General features: G+C 44.8%; 1 long non-coding RNA gene across 1 annotated transcript; it reads left to right on the forward strand.

The window, feature by feature from the left end:
* Positions 1–1,993: 1,993 nt before the first annotated feature.
* Positions 1,994–4,421, forward strand: LOC133223440 (uncharacterized). Its single transcript, XR_009728573.1, has 2 exons — positions 1,994–2,112; positions 4,179–4,421. It is a non-coding gene; the product is annotated as an uncharacterized LOC133223440 (long non-coding RNA).
* The last annotated feature ends 9,442 nt before the right edge of the window (positions 4,422–13,863 follow it).

A 13,863-nucleotide genomic window follows, 5' to 3' on the forward strand; every position in this document is an offset into this window, starting at 1 on the left:
CAGGTGGGTCTTGAATGTCTCCAAAGAAGGAGATTGCACAACCTCCCTGGGCAGCCTGTTCCAGTGTTCCGTCACCCTCACTGAGAAGAAGTTTCTTCTCAGGTTTAAGTGGAACCTCTTGTGTTCCAATTTGTACCCATTTCCCCTTGTCCTTTCATTGTTTGCCACTGAGAAGAGCCTGGCTCCATCCTCGTGACACTCCCCCTTTATATATTTATATACACTAATAAGGTCACCCCTCAATCTCCTCTTCTCCAAACTATAGAGACCCAGCTCCCTCAGTCTTTCCTCATAAGGGAGATGCTCCACTCCCTTAATCATCTTAGTTGCCCTGCGCTGGACTCTCTCCAGCAGGTCCCTGTCCTTCTTAAACTGAGGGGCCCAGAACTGGACACAATATTCCAGATGAGGTCTCACCAGGGCAGAGTAGAGGGGAAGGAGGACCTCTCTCGACCTACTAACCACCCCCCTTCTAATACAACCCAGGATGCCATTGGCCTTCTTGGCCACAAGGGCACAGTGTCAGCTCATGGTCACCCTGTCGTCCACCAGGACCCCCAGGTCCCTCTCCCCTACACTGCTCTCTAACAGGTCGTTCCCCAATCTATACTGGAACCTGGGGTTGTTCCTGCCCAGATGCAGGACTCTACACTTTCCCTTGTTATATTTCATCAAGTTATTCCCCGCCCAACCCTCCAGCCTGTCCAGGTCTCTCTGGATGGCAGCACAGCCTTCTGGCGTGTCGGCCACTCCTCCCAGCTTAGTGTCATCAGCAAACTTGCTGATAGTACACTCAATTCCCTCATCTAAATCGTTGATGAATATATTAAATAATACTGGTCCCAGAACCGACCCTTGAGGCACTCCACTAGATACAGGCCTCCAACTAGACTCCGCCCCATAGACTACAACTCTCTGGCTTCTCTCCTTCAGCCAGTTCACAGTCCACCTCACTACCCGATCATCCAGACCACACTTCCTCAATTTAGCCGCAAGGATGCTGTGGGAGACTGTGTCAAACGCTTATATATATACACCCAGATGTAGAGACGTGCAGTGGACACCATCAATGATGGGACTGTGAATGTAGAGCCATACTGATGCCTGTGTTCAAATTTGACTCCTCCATCCCCTATTTCTAAATCTAATCTCAGCCAGTCTTGCACTTCCCTCTGCACAAAGGAGCAATCAATCCCTGTGATCAATGCACTGGGGAAATCATAGAATCATAGAATGGTTTCGGTTGGAAGGGACCTTAAAGATTTTCTAGTTCCATTCCCCTGCAATCGGCAGGGACATCTTCCACTAGACCAGGTTGCTCCAAGCCCCGTTCAACCTGACTTTGAATATTTCCAGGGATGGGGCATCTACAACCTCTGGGCAACCTGTTCCACTGTCTCACCACTCTCATAGTGAAGAATTTCTTCCTAATATCACCCCTCTGGCAGGTGCAAGCCATTCCCCTTGGCCTGTCCCTACATCCCTTGTCCCAAGCCCCTCTCCAGCTTTCCTGCAGCCCCTTCAGGCATTGGAGCTGCTCTAAGGTCTCCCCTTCAGGAGCCTTCTCTTCTCCAGGCTGACCCAGCCCAGCTCTCTCAGCCTGGCTCCAGAGCAGAGCTGCTTCAGCCCTCACAGCATCTCTGTGGCCTCCTCTGAAGTCGCTCCAACAGCTCCACGTCCCTCTTGTGATGGGGGCCTCAGATCTGGACACAGTACACTAGTGGGGGTCTCACAAGAATGCACGGAAGGGAGAGAATCGCCTTCCTGTACAATCTGGTGAGGCTGTTTCAGATGCAGCTCAGAACACGGTTGGTTTCTGGGCTGCAAGCACACACTGCTGGGCCATGTCAAACTTCCTGTCAACCAGCACACCTAAGGAAAACCTGAGCTGTAATGATTTATTAAGGGAAAAAAGGGGGGGTTTCAACATTGAATTTTTCGTATGACTATTTCTCAGACTTATTTTTGCAGCAAACTCATGGTTTGTCTATCAGGAAAACCTGAAGTGATGGTCCTGCTTGCTGGCCTCTCTGATCTTTGGCATTTACACTTTTGCCTTCAGGCAGGTATCTGGACAAGAAGATCCAACCTATGAGTGGGAGGAGAAGGCAGGTAAGCACATACTCAGCCATGTGGGCAGAATATGCTGATGAAGTAACATACTTTCTTCCAAAATGGAATTAGAAGGTGGGAAGGGAAAGGGAAAGGGAAAGGGAAAGTAAAGAAAAGGAAAGGAAAAAGGGAGCACTTCTGCCCTGTCAACCTTTGTGTCCTCTCCACCCTACGTGGATTACTCATGATCCCACTTGCATTTCAGTCTGGCACACAAACCTCTTGATCGAATTCTGGCATCAATCCCAGCCCCACATCTCTTTGATGGTGCTTTGGGGCAGATAGAAGTGTATTTTCAGACTCTTATCTGTCTCAGAAGAATGTATATTTCAATGTATATGACTAGTATGTACACAGGTTTTCATTTATATATTCCTTTTAACTGTGATCATCCATTCAAAGTAACTGATTCTGGTCCAGCTGTTCGGGACAACATGAAGCAGAAACACCACAGAATGATTCAGTCAACCCAAGGAAAAGAGCTGTTCCCAAGGCTTATTTTTCCCAATTTCACATATGATTTGCCTGCAAAAGGTCCCACTTCAATTTCTTTGCATCATCCTGAGAAATAACAAGGTGAAATCTACCCCAGGCTTGTGCTTTACTTCAGCCCCTAAATCAATCTTAACAGCCACTTATTGCTCCATATTTTACCAAGCAAAAGAGATTAGGTCTTCATTATTTCCTCGGGTGCCTTTGAGGGTTGCAGGGAGAAGGCAAACAGAGTTCCAGTATAAAAAAAAAAAAAAACAAAAAAACCCAATAAAATAAGAATTAAAACATTGACTTTATCTTCTGTGATCTTGTAATTAAAATACTCCGTCCTCTTCAAGCTTCGTGATGCTCACGTAGATGAGTTTCACTAAGTGATCAGTGGAAGGATGTCCTGGGTTCAGTTCTAACAGTTATTTTTCTCCTTCTTAGTAGCTGGTGCAGTGCTTTGCTTGGGCTTTAGTCTGAGAACAGCGCTGATAACATACCGATGGTTTTAGTTGTTGCTAAGTAGTGCTTACCCTGATCAAGGACTTCTCAGTCTCATGCTCTGCCAGTGAGGAGGGGAAGCCAGAAGGAAACAGACAGGACACCTGACCCAAACTAGCCAAAGAGGTATTCCATGCCACAGAACATCATGCCCAGTATAGAAACTTGGGGAAGTCACCCAGAAGGCCCAGATTGCTGCTTGGGTCGAGTTGGGTATCTGTCAGTGGGTGGTGAGCAATTGTATTGTGCATCACTTGTGTTTACTATTTTCTTTTCCTTTTCCCCTTTTGGTATTATATTCTCTCCCCTTGTTACTTCCCTTAGCATTATTATTGGTGGTAGCAGTAGTGGTTTTGTGTTATACCTTAGTTACTGGACTGTTCTTATTCTTAACCATGCAACTGCTTAAATCCCAACAAATGAATAAGGCTTCTCATAGGCGGGTCACCCTGCTTCTCAGAAATGATGTCTAGAGGTGACTGTTTGCCTCTGTGACTGTTGTAAAATCCTGCCTTGCAGCAGATGCCTAATATTTAGAGTTAGCTTCAAGAAATCTGCTCTTAAAACTGAATTTCACACTTTTTTGCACTTAAATCATTACCATGCTTTTAATTTAATTTAATTTAAAGATGCTTTTTTAATTTTAATTTAAAGATGCTTTTAATCCTGTACCTTGATAACTCTTTGCAGGGCAAATGGGAAGGCACGGCCCCAAAACTTTTCCAGAAGCATCTTGCATTATTACTGTGAATTTATCACAGTTTTCAGCTACTCCAGATTTACTGCCATATGTTGGCCTTTAGTGTAACTCCCCCCGTCCCCCACATTGTTAGCAGCCTCAGGTGTGCAGAATGGCTCAATGAATCTGTGAATGTGATAAATGTTGGCCATTACCAGCAAGATTATTTTGCATCTCTTTGCAGTTGGTTTCACTACAAAAATGCTCCCAGTAAAGCATTATTTATTTATTCCAGTAATTCCTATAGTGTTACAATTGCCATGGTCAGTGCTCCTTTCATTATCTATTGGTTATTTAAGTCGGACAGTGTTGTTTCCAAACTAAATGCATTGTCTGCTGTACTCAGGGATCTGACCAGGAAGGTGACTTGTGGTGGTGCTTGAACTCCTACAGCTTGACCAAATAGACACAGATCAGGAGAACAGAGGAAACTCCTGACTCTTCAAGTCCCGCTGCTACATGGTCTCCTAGAAGAAGCACCAAGTGCAAAGAATGAGCTTGGAGGGGTGGTGGTAGTTGCTAAAGGCCAAAAACCATGCCAGCATCCATTGTAGTGACATAGTGCTATAGATAAACAATCTTCAGTGTCCTCCAGCATCCCTTGTGTTGGTTAATATATAAGTATGCATATAGTCAACTGTCCCATCCTTGTGTGAGTGCTGTGGAGTTGTTTCAAAATCCATTAGTCACTGTTTTGTTTTTTGATTTCAAAAGCTGCACTGAAACTCCCAATGCCCCTTGCACCCAAAGTGATCATGGTTTTTAAATGCACATAAGTGCCAACTCTGGCTGAAATTCCAGTAATCTGGAACTTCACACACTGGGGAACAAGAGGGAGAAAAGAGAGGAGAGGAGAAGAGTGGTAGGGAAGGGGGAAGAGGGGAGGGAACTCATGGCAATTTTAATGCAACCAAAGCTTCATTTTGCTCCATGCTTGCTGGCAATATTCCTTCAACTGGGCAGTAACACATTCACATAAGGATTTACATTTTACCATGACAAAACTTGAAGGAGGAAGAAAAACTATACACTTGTTTTTCTGGGGAGCAGCAAGTGTATGTTAGACTCAAATTACTGTGTAATTACAGCAGTGGACATGTTATTTCAGAACTGGAACTATGATCACCAGCACGTCAGTTCTCCTTTGTTCTGTGCAGTGTTAGATACCAGGTTTAAGTGCATTTATGCTTGTAAGTCACGCTGAGCTATTTTGTCAGTGCCCGCAGTGCATCCTTTCAAACAAGCAGCAGAAGGGCTGATATTTTGGAGCTAATTAATGTTTAATTGGAGGTGACTTGTGGGAGGGGTCTGAATGTGCCAAAGATATATGCCAATGATTTTCACTAGGTTTAAATGTCACTCTTGGGGTAAGGTGATATAGTCTACATTGAAAAGGTACCCATCAAAATCATACCTCTGTGCTCTGTATATCTCCTTCATCCTTAGCCTGACCTTTAAGCAATCTTGGTGAATGGTAACTCTTTGAAAGACTTAATGATGTTCCTGTGACTTTTTTTTGCCTTATTCCTATTTACTCTGGATTTATACCTACAAGGAGGCCAAAAGTTCTTGTGGGAGATAAGTGTAGATCTTGGCATCATATAAAGCAAAAGACCTAAGAAAGTTTGGTAAGGAAACTGCTGAACCCATGAGTGTCTTCATCACTGTTCTATGCTTGTTGGTTCATGTTCCTCTTGATGGTTCATGTTCCTCTTTCTTTATGGTTTTACTTGGATTATGTTCATTTAATTTTACCTTCAAAGCTGAAAGTGACCTAAGGTTTCTGCTATGGACAGGGTTTGAGGTGTCCCTGCCCATAGCAGGGGGTTGGAACTGGATGATCTTAAGGTCCTTTCCAACCCAAACCATTCCATATTCTATGATTCTATGACTGGAAGAATTTCTGTCACATAAAAGCTCATTGACTAGCATGTTGTAAGAGCTCATCCAAGCCACACATGATGAATCTGCAGAGAGGAACCCAAAGATCTGGGTGGGAGGATGCTCTAGGACCTGTCTTGGGGTGTACCACCTGCATGCTATTTTTACTACAGGGTACCTGGTAGACAACACGATGCTCAGGATGCTACTGAGTTCAGCAAACCAGATGGTGTTTTTTATTGGATTAATGGTGCTCCTGCAGGTGCTGTGGTTGCACCCTGCTGAGATATTACATCCTATCTGCTTCAGTTCTCCCAGCCATTTCATTTCCATGCAGAATTTCTCTTTGCTGCCTGGCACTGTGTTTTTGGTGTTGCTTTGGGCTGCTAAACAGCTGGTGTGTTCCATCTCTAAGTGGGCCACTAAAGTTTGTATCAGAAGAAGGTAGTCTATTCACCCAGTGTGAGGCACCATTGTCATAGAATCATAGAATGGTTTGGGTTGGAAAGGACCTTAAGGTCATCCAGTTCCAACCCCCTGCTATGGGCAGGGACACCTCACACTAGACCATGGCACCCAAGGCCCTGTTCAACCTCAATCCACTGCCAGGGATGGAGATTTCACCACTTCTTTGGGCAATCTGTGCCAGCACCTCACCACAGTAAAGAACTTCTTCCTTATATCTAACCTGAACTTCCCCTGTTTCAGTTTGAGCCCATCACCCCTTGTTCTATTACTGCAGCCTGTGATTAAGTCCCTATCCATTCTTGTAGCACCCTTCAGGTACTGAAAGCTGCTCTGAGGTCTCCAGGAAGCCTTTTCCCCATTTGACTTTGCAGTGGTCTCTTATGAACGGGTCTCTGCAGATGTCTAAACACGTGTTACTGCTCCTTTTTCCCTTCTATTCCTCTAACAGCAAGGATTCACACCCATTCCCATCACATTTTCTGCCAGTCAATGGACACTGCAGTTCTGCCTGCATGAGTCCTTCTGCCCAGCATTGGAGAGGAGGGCAGAAAAGCTGCTGTGTTTGCTGTCAGAAGGAGTTTAGTAAATAAAGTGTAAATAAGGCTTGCAGAGCCATCCCCAAGTTTAAAAGGATCCAGCCAGAAATAGCAGGCTCTGCTCAGCAGCATCACCCTGGCCATTGCATTTTGTTTGTACTTTTCTCACTTTGACTGAAGCAAAAGCTGATGGAAGAAAATGTGCATAAAGGTCCAGGAAGTGACCTGAAAGTGAAAAAGCAAGAGAAAAAGGCTCTGTGAATTTGTTGCATCTCAGTCATGGGCTGGGCAGCTCCCTTTACTCCTTCATTTCCTTTTATCTGTGTATAAGGTGCTGTTATTGGTTGCAGAAGAGCACAGAAAATTATCTGACACCCATGTCCATTATGAGATGTTTTTTCATAACTAAATGATAGTGGATGTTTTCTATTGCAGACAGAGCTCCCAGAAATGGTTGGATATAAAAACCTCCATTCAAAAACTTTTTATAAAGCCTTTTGGAAGGATGTGAAAGATTACTATGGGCATGCACTGAACCAGGGGGGCTTTGGACCATCTAAACTCTGGATCACTAACTGGAGTTGAAGAGCATGCTGAGACCAAGTCTGAGGGGTGGAAAAGGTTTGTCTGGGTCTTGGAGTGCAATTCTCCCCTTGTATTGTGGATCACATCTAATTCAACTTGAGCCATATATATATATATATATTTGAATTATATATATATGTTAGCTTTATATATGTATGTTTGAACTGGTTATCTAGGTTTCCTTCATAGCAAGTGGATATAGATGGGCACCTCCAAAGGCTCATTCATCTCATGGGCAGCCAAGTATCTAACTTTATCTATCTATCTATCTATCTATCATCTATCTATCTTACCTATCCATCTTTACTTCCATTTCCATCTCCACCTCTATATCTATATCTATATCTACATCTATATATCAGCTGACATATTGCTGATATATTGGGAGTCCCAGCAAGGGATCTGAACTAGATGCAGATCTTTCCAAGTATCAGAGGTGAGAGAAAGGCCACCTACTCTACAAAGCTCAGAGCATCTATTTCCCATACCCAGAGGAACGGCGTTATCCTGCAAGACATCTTTATATGATGCTTGAGGAACAACCCAGGAGACATTACAGTCCTCTTATACCTCTTAACAGGCAGGAATTTCTCTGGGGAGACCAAACAGTTGTCAGAGTGGGTCTGTATTGAATCACAGTGTGTCTGTTATAGCTGGGACTGTAGAGGTTAACAGATACTCATTAAAATTCAGTCCTCTAAAATGTAATATCCTGAAATCTGCTTCACTTCACACCACATGAAAGTGGGTGTAACAGCAGTGGAATAAGTTGGAGTTCATCTCTGCTTAAAGTATCAGGCAATTTGCAATGCAACATGCAATATTTTGGTGTGAAGACATCATCTGGCCTTCCCCAGTGCAGACTGGGCACAGATTTAAACTTACATTGGCAAAAGACCTGGTCCCAGGAGTTCAATGCCCAAGAAACACACTGCTCATAAGAGTGACATAAACTGTCAATCAGTCAGGGTGAAAAAAGGCTTGGAGCATCCCTTTGCTACACAGTTCCTTAGTTCCTGCCAGACCCATATATGTCTATTTATAATTGCAACCTTCCTCAGTTAATCATGTCAAAAATGGCATTTGTACCTCTGGGAACGGTGTCTGACGTAACCATCTTTGCAGAGTTGTTAATCCCAGAAGAGAATCCCCAAGTAAACTGATTACAGCACTGGCAGCACAAAATAAGCTCAGACCTTCCATTAATCGCTGCACAAACCACAGCAAATTCTGAGCTGAATTTAGATCTATAGGAACATGCCTGGTACTTAAGGGAATAATATGCAGACAGCTTCAGACATCATGTGAGTGGGTAGTTGCTGAGCACAGAAGCTATCCACTAGCTGGTGGGAATGCATGAACCAGAAGCTCCTGTTGATTTTCTTGTTTGGAAAGTGGTTCAAGCAGAAGTAGTAGGGCTAGAAAATCAGAGTATGTTAAAATCATGGAATCATAGAATCACAGAAAGGTTTAGGTTGGAAAGGACCTTAAGATAATCCAGTTCCAACCCCCTCTCATGGGCAGAGACACCTCACACTGGACCATACTGCCCAAGGCTCTGTCCAACCTGGACTTGAACACTGCCAGGGATGGGGCATTCATCACTTCTCTGGGTACCCTGTGCCAGCGCCTCACCACCCTCATTGTAAAGAACTTCTTCCTTATCTCCAACCTGAGCTTCCCCTGTTTCTGTTTGAACCCATCACCCCTTGTCCTATCACTGCAGTCCCTGATGAAGAGTCCCTCTCCAGCATCCTTGTAGCCCCCTTCAGACACTGGAAGCTGCTCTGAGTTCTCCGAGCCACTTCTTTTCTGCAGGCTAAACAGCTCCAATGTTCTCAACCTGTTTTCATGCAGGAGGTGCTTGAGCCCTCTTTGTCATCCTTCATGGCCTCCTCTGGACTTGTTCCAACAGTTCCATGTCCTTTTTATGTTGAGGACACCAGAACTGTACACACTATTCCATGTTATAGGAAATGAATAGACATGGTCTACTGTGAGGTATCCCTGCCCATGGCAGGGGGGTGGAACTGGATGATCTTAAGGTCCTTTCCAACCCAAACCATTCTATGATCCTAAATGACACTTCAGGAGCAGTTTGCCAATGCTTGTCTTACCCTTCCCACCAAAGGCTGCTTGAACAGGTCCTTACCTCGTCTCACTGCTGAGCCTTTCTGCTGGTTGTGTTCAAGGAATAAATCTGATTTTGGATGCCAACTGAAACAACAACCCAGCTGTCGAAACCCCGGTAACGCAAAGGACCATGCGGAGAAGCTGAAAGGAATGTTAGATGCCTGGAGATTTCAATTTGTTCAAGCCTCGGCCTTCTCCAGTCCACCTTGGCAGGGAAAAATAAAGTCTTTTGTAAGGAAAAAAATATATGTAAGCAGTTTCATTTTACATCTTTCAGGGGAAAACAAGGTGAAGATGTATTGAGGTGTTCTTGTTCTCAAGGTAAAACCTTCCTGTGAGACAGTGAGGATAGGGGGAGCCCCTCTGGTTCGTACACGCTGTGTCTGGCTATTTGCAGAACCTCTTTCTGAATAAATATAGTGATTTCTATCCCTAACTGTCTGCACTAATGGTGGCTGAATGGGTCAATCACATGGGAGGATAAGAGGCTTTCTGCCTCATCAATTTACTAAGCTCCCCAGTTTACTCGCAACTCCGGTATCTCCAAATCTTGCTGCACTCCTGGACCTCTTTTCTTGGGATCAACCCACTCGTTGCCTCCCAAAACAAGACTTGCAGTAGTTGAGGCAATACCTCCCTCCAAGGACTGCTCCCAGGTGACAACATGCATGAGTCTGTAGTGTGTGTTCTGCCTTGGGCAGATGAATTTGGAAGTGGGAATGTAATCAGTGAAGCAACACAAAGTCACCTGGGTGGAGCTGTCCGCAGCATAGAGGAGATGCTTTCCATCAATTCATTTTCATAATCACAGAATGGTTTGCATTGGAAGGGACCTTAAAGCTCCTCCAGTTCCACCCCCTGCCATGGGCAGGGAGCCCTTCCACTAGAGCAGCTTGCTCCGAGCCCCTGTGTCCAACCTGGCCTTGAACACTGCCAGGGATGGGGCAGCCACAGCTTCTCCGGGCACCCTGTGCCAGTACCTCAGCACCCTCACAGGGAAGAGCTTCTGCCTAAGAGCTCATCTCAGTCTCCCCTCTGGCAGGTTCAAGCCATTCCCCTTGGCCTGTCCCTACAGGCCCTTGTCCCAAGCCCCTCTCAAGGTTTCCTGGAGCCCCTTTAGGCACTGGAGCTGCTCTAAGGTCTCCCCTTCAGGAGCCTTCTCTTCTCCAGGCTGACCCAGCCCAGCTCTCTCAGCCTGGCTCCAGAGCAGAGCTGCTCCAGCCCTCGCAGCATCTCTGTGGCTTCCTCTGGAATTCCTCCAGCAGGTCCACATCCTTATGCTGGGAACCCCAGAGCTGAATGCAGAAAACCATGCTGCTTCCTTGAATACCTGTCCCTGCTGGTCCTCAATGCATGCTGCTTGATTGCTTTGGAACTAAATAGGATTTTCTTAATGGTCTCTCTTCCCTCCTCGTCTTTTCTGCTGCATGTGTCTGAAATTAACTCCAGATATTAAATCACAGGATGATTTATTACTGTTTTCCAATTGTGAACCTCCCCCCCCTAGTTAAGTAGATGTTTTACCAGCACCTTTACCACTCAGGACATGAAAATCTTGTGCATGCTACAGGGGTCTCTGTTAGGAGGTGTATAAGCCCCCTACTCATAGGATTTAAAACTCAATATGAACAGCATTTAAGTGAATTCTCATTTTCTTTCAAAGGTGTTATTGGCTGCCCCTATTTGTTGGGTGCTGGGTTAGGACCTCAGTGTGGTTACTGGGAAGTGGCTGAGTCACCATCCCTGGATGTATTTAAGGGACACGTAGATGTGATGCTTAGGGACATGGTTTAGTGGTAAACTTGGCAGTGCTGGGTTAATGGTTGGACTTGATAATCTTAATGGTCTTTTCCAACCTAAATGATTCGATTGTTCTCTGGTTTTACCTTGCTAAACCCCCTTTGGAGAAGACCTCATCTATATTGCCCCTAAGGGACCAGGACTACAAAGTAAACTGAAAACTCAGTCACTTGACAGTGTGGCTGCATGCTGCGAGATTGGTGGGTTTCTCCATGGTCCAAATATTCTTAAAGGTCAGGAAAACCGAGGCAAAGGAGGAGGTAGAAGACAGCAAAATAGTATGTGCATTCTCAGTGCAATGAAAACACTTATGAGCAGCCTCCGCCTACCAAATCTGGGAAAATGGGAAATTGATGCTGTGGCAAATGTAAAACGTGCTCACTGTTCTGTGAAGAACAGTTGAGTATGGCTCAGAGCACATGAGACATTTCCACTGTGCTGAGGAGAATATAGATACGCAGCTCTGTGAGGTGAGGTAGGATGTAAATCGGTGTTCATAGTTCTGGTCTTTCCCAGTTCAGGGCACCAGCTTGCACCAACTTGGGACCCAAGTCAGCAGTGCCCACGAATTAATGCACAGTTGAGTGCCGTGTGTGAGGACTCCTCCAGGGATACTGTGAGCAGGTGATTCCAGCTTGTTCTGGGGAAACATTGCCCATGGATCAGATGGAGCAAAGAGCAACTGGAGTGAAAAGCTTGGCTTTGAGGTATGGAAACTGAAACGTGTCAATCTCATCTGGGAGTTCATTCCTCAGGCTGGAAAATGAGATTGAAAGAGGGGACATGTATAACCTTTGTGATAAGCTGTCATTGCTGCTGCTGGAAGCCCCTGCTGCTTCCATTAGACAGTATTTGCTGAGGCTCCAAGCTGTGGAAAGGTGTTTCTGCAATGGGCAGAGCTGCTTCTGCTCAATACCCCCCCCGCTTTGAGGGTCTGGCACTTGTTTTTATGGGTTTTTTTGCCTTCTTTCCCCATTTCCCCACTGTTGAGTATACAGGCACACCTTTGCAAATGACTCTAAGAAGAGATCTAGCACACCATGGAGGATTTTGCAAAGGGGTTTGCACACACCATGTTGCTTCCTTCACAGCCAGTTCTGCATTATGAGTTAGACCCTTTTATGGAGGTCTGGGTTTTGCTTGAGAAGTGGAAAAGGCACCTCAGTATGTACCATTAGACATACCATATATGTATCAGAGCCTACTTCCCACTCATCTCATCCAACCTATACCCATCTGAAACAGGGAATCCCTTTCCTCAGGGTGTAGGAAGCGTGGTGCAGGCAATGAGATGTCAGGTCCAGCTTTGCCTTTTACTACTTGCCCATGTTGGATGGAAAGTGCCATGCAACTCCAGGATGAGTTCACATACAGTGTCCACAGTGGTCGTTTGTCCATCTATATCTGCCTGAGATCCTTATTGTAGTACTGTCAGAATGATTGATGTTATCTCTACTCATCAGATTTGGGAAACAGTGAATTTCAAGGAAGATCTGAAGAAAAGATGAAGAGGATTCACTAGTGCACATGAAAAAAGGAGTGAGAATGGGAGAGCCATTGTAATAGCCTGTCAGCTGGAAGTGGTTTTCCTTGACATCTTTCTGCATCAATTCTTCTCAGCACTCAACTTTATCAGCCTTTTAATATCTGCATAAAATTTAGTGTTTTATGAAACAATCTTCCATATCCAGAAAAGGAGAGCAAAAGCAAACCAAAGCACACATCAGCATTGACTGAGGCAATGAAATAAGACAGATTTGTTCTCTAGTTTCACAGAATACATGGAAGAAAACGCTTCTATAAATACCACCAAACTTCCCAAATCTATAATGGAAGGAAAACTGATATCAATTATGTGTTTAGTAATCCTCTCAAACTATAATAACAACAGGCTTAATGACGTCAGGTCTATCTGCTGTAGTGAAAAGACATTAAAAAGCAATCATAAGGGAAAGCGGATCTCTACCTAATGCTCTGTTCATTGCTATATAGGAAGGCAGATTACTGTACTTCAGGGGTTTTGTCTGAGCCAGCAGGGTAAGGAAGGATAAACTGGGGCCTACAAGGATGCTGGAGAGGGACTCTTCATCAGGGACTGTAGCAATAGGACAAGGGGTGATGAGTTCAAACTGAAACAGGGGAAGTTCAGGTTGGACATAAGGAAGAAGTTCTTTACTGTGAGGGTGCTGAGGTGCTGGCACATGATGCCCAGAGTAAATGCCCCATCCCTGGCAGTGTTCAAGTCCAGGTTGGACAGAGCTTTGGGTGACATGGTCTAGTGTGAGGTGTCCCTGCCTACGGCAGGGGGTTGGAACTGGATGATCTTAAGGTCCTTTCCAATCCAAACCATTCTATGATTCTATGAAATAGGTTTACTATGCATATTTTGTTTGAAACACTGGTGATGCATCAATCCTGACCCTCACCAAATGTGTTTGTCAAATCAATACTTGCTGAATAGTTACAGGCAAAGAAAAGATCTCTCACATTGTCAGTGTGTGGTAGTTTTCAGACTTTTACTTCTGATTTTGCAGTGTGTGGGTAATTAGCAACATTTGCATTGTTCTGCTTCTTCTTCCTTGCTGAGGAAATCGATGTTTTCAGCCTGAGGAAAGAAACAGCAAATGC

Source organism: Neopsephotus bourkii, unplaced genomic scaffold (assembly GCF_033783945.1).
Source record: "Neopsephotus bourkii isolate Nb327-2 ecotype Australia unplaced genomic scaffold, CSIRO-AGI_Nbou_v1 NB_1637, whole genome shotgun sequence".
Lineage (NCBI taxonomy): Eukaryota > Metazoa > Chordata > Aves > Psittaciformes > Psittacidae > Neopsephotus > Neopsephotus bourkii.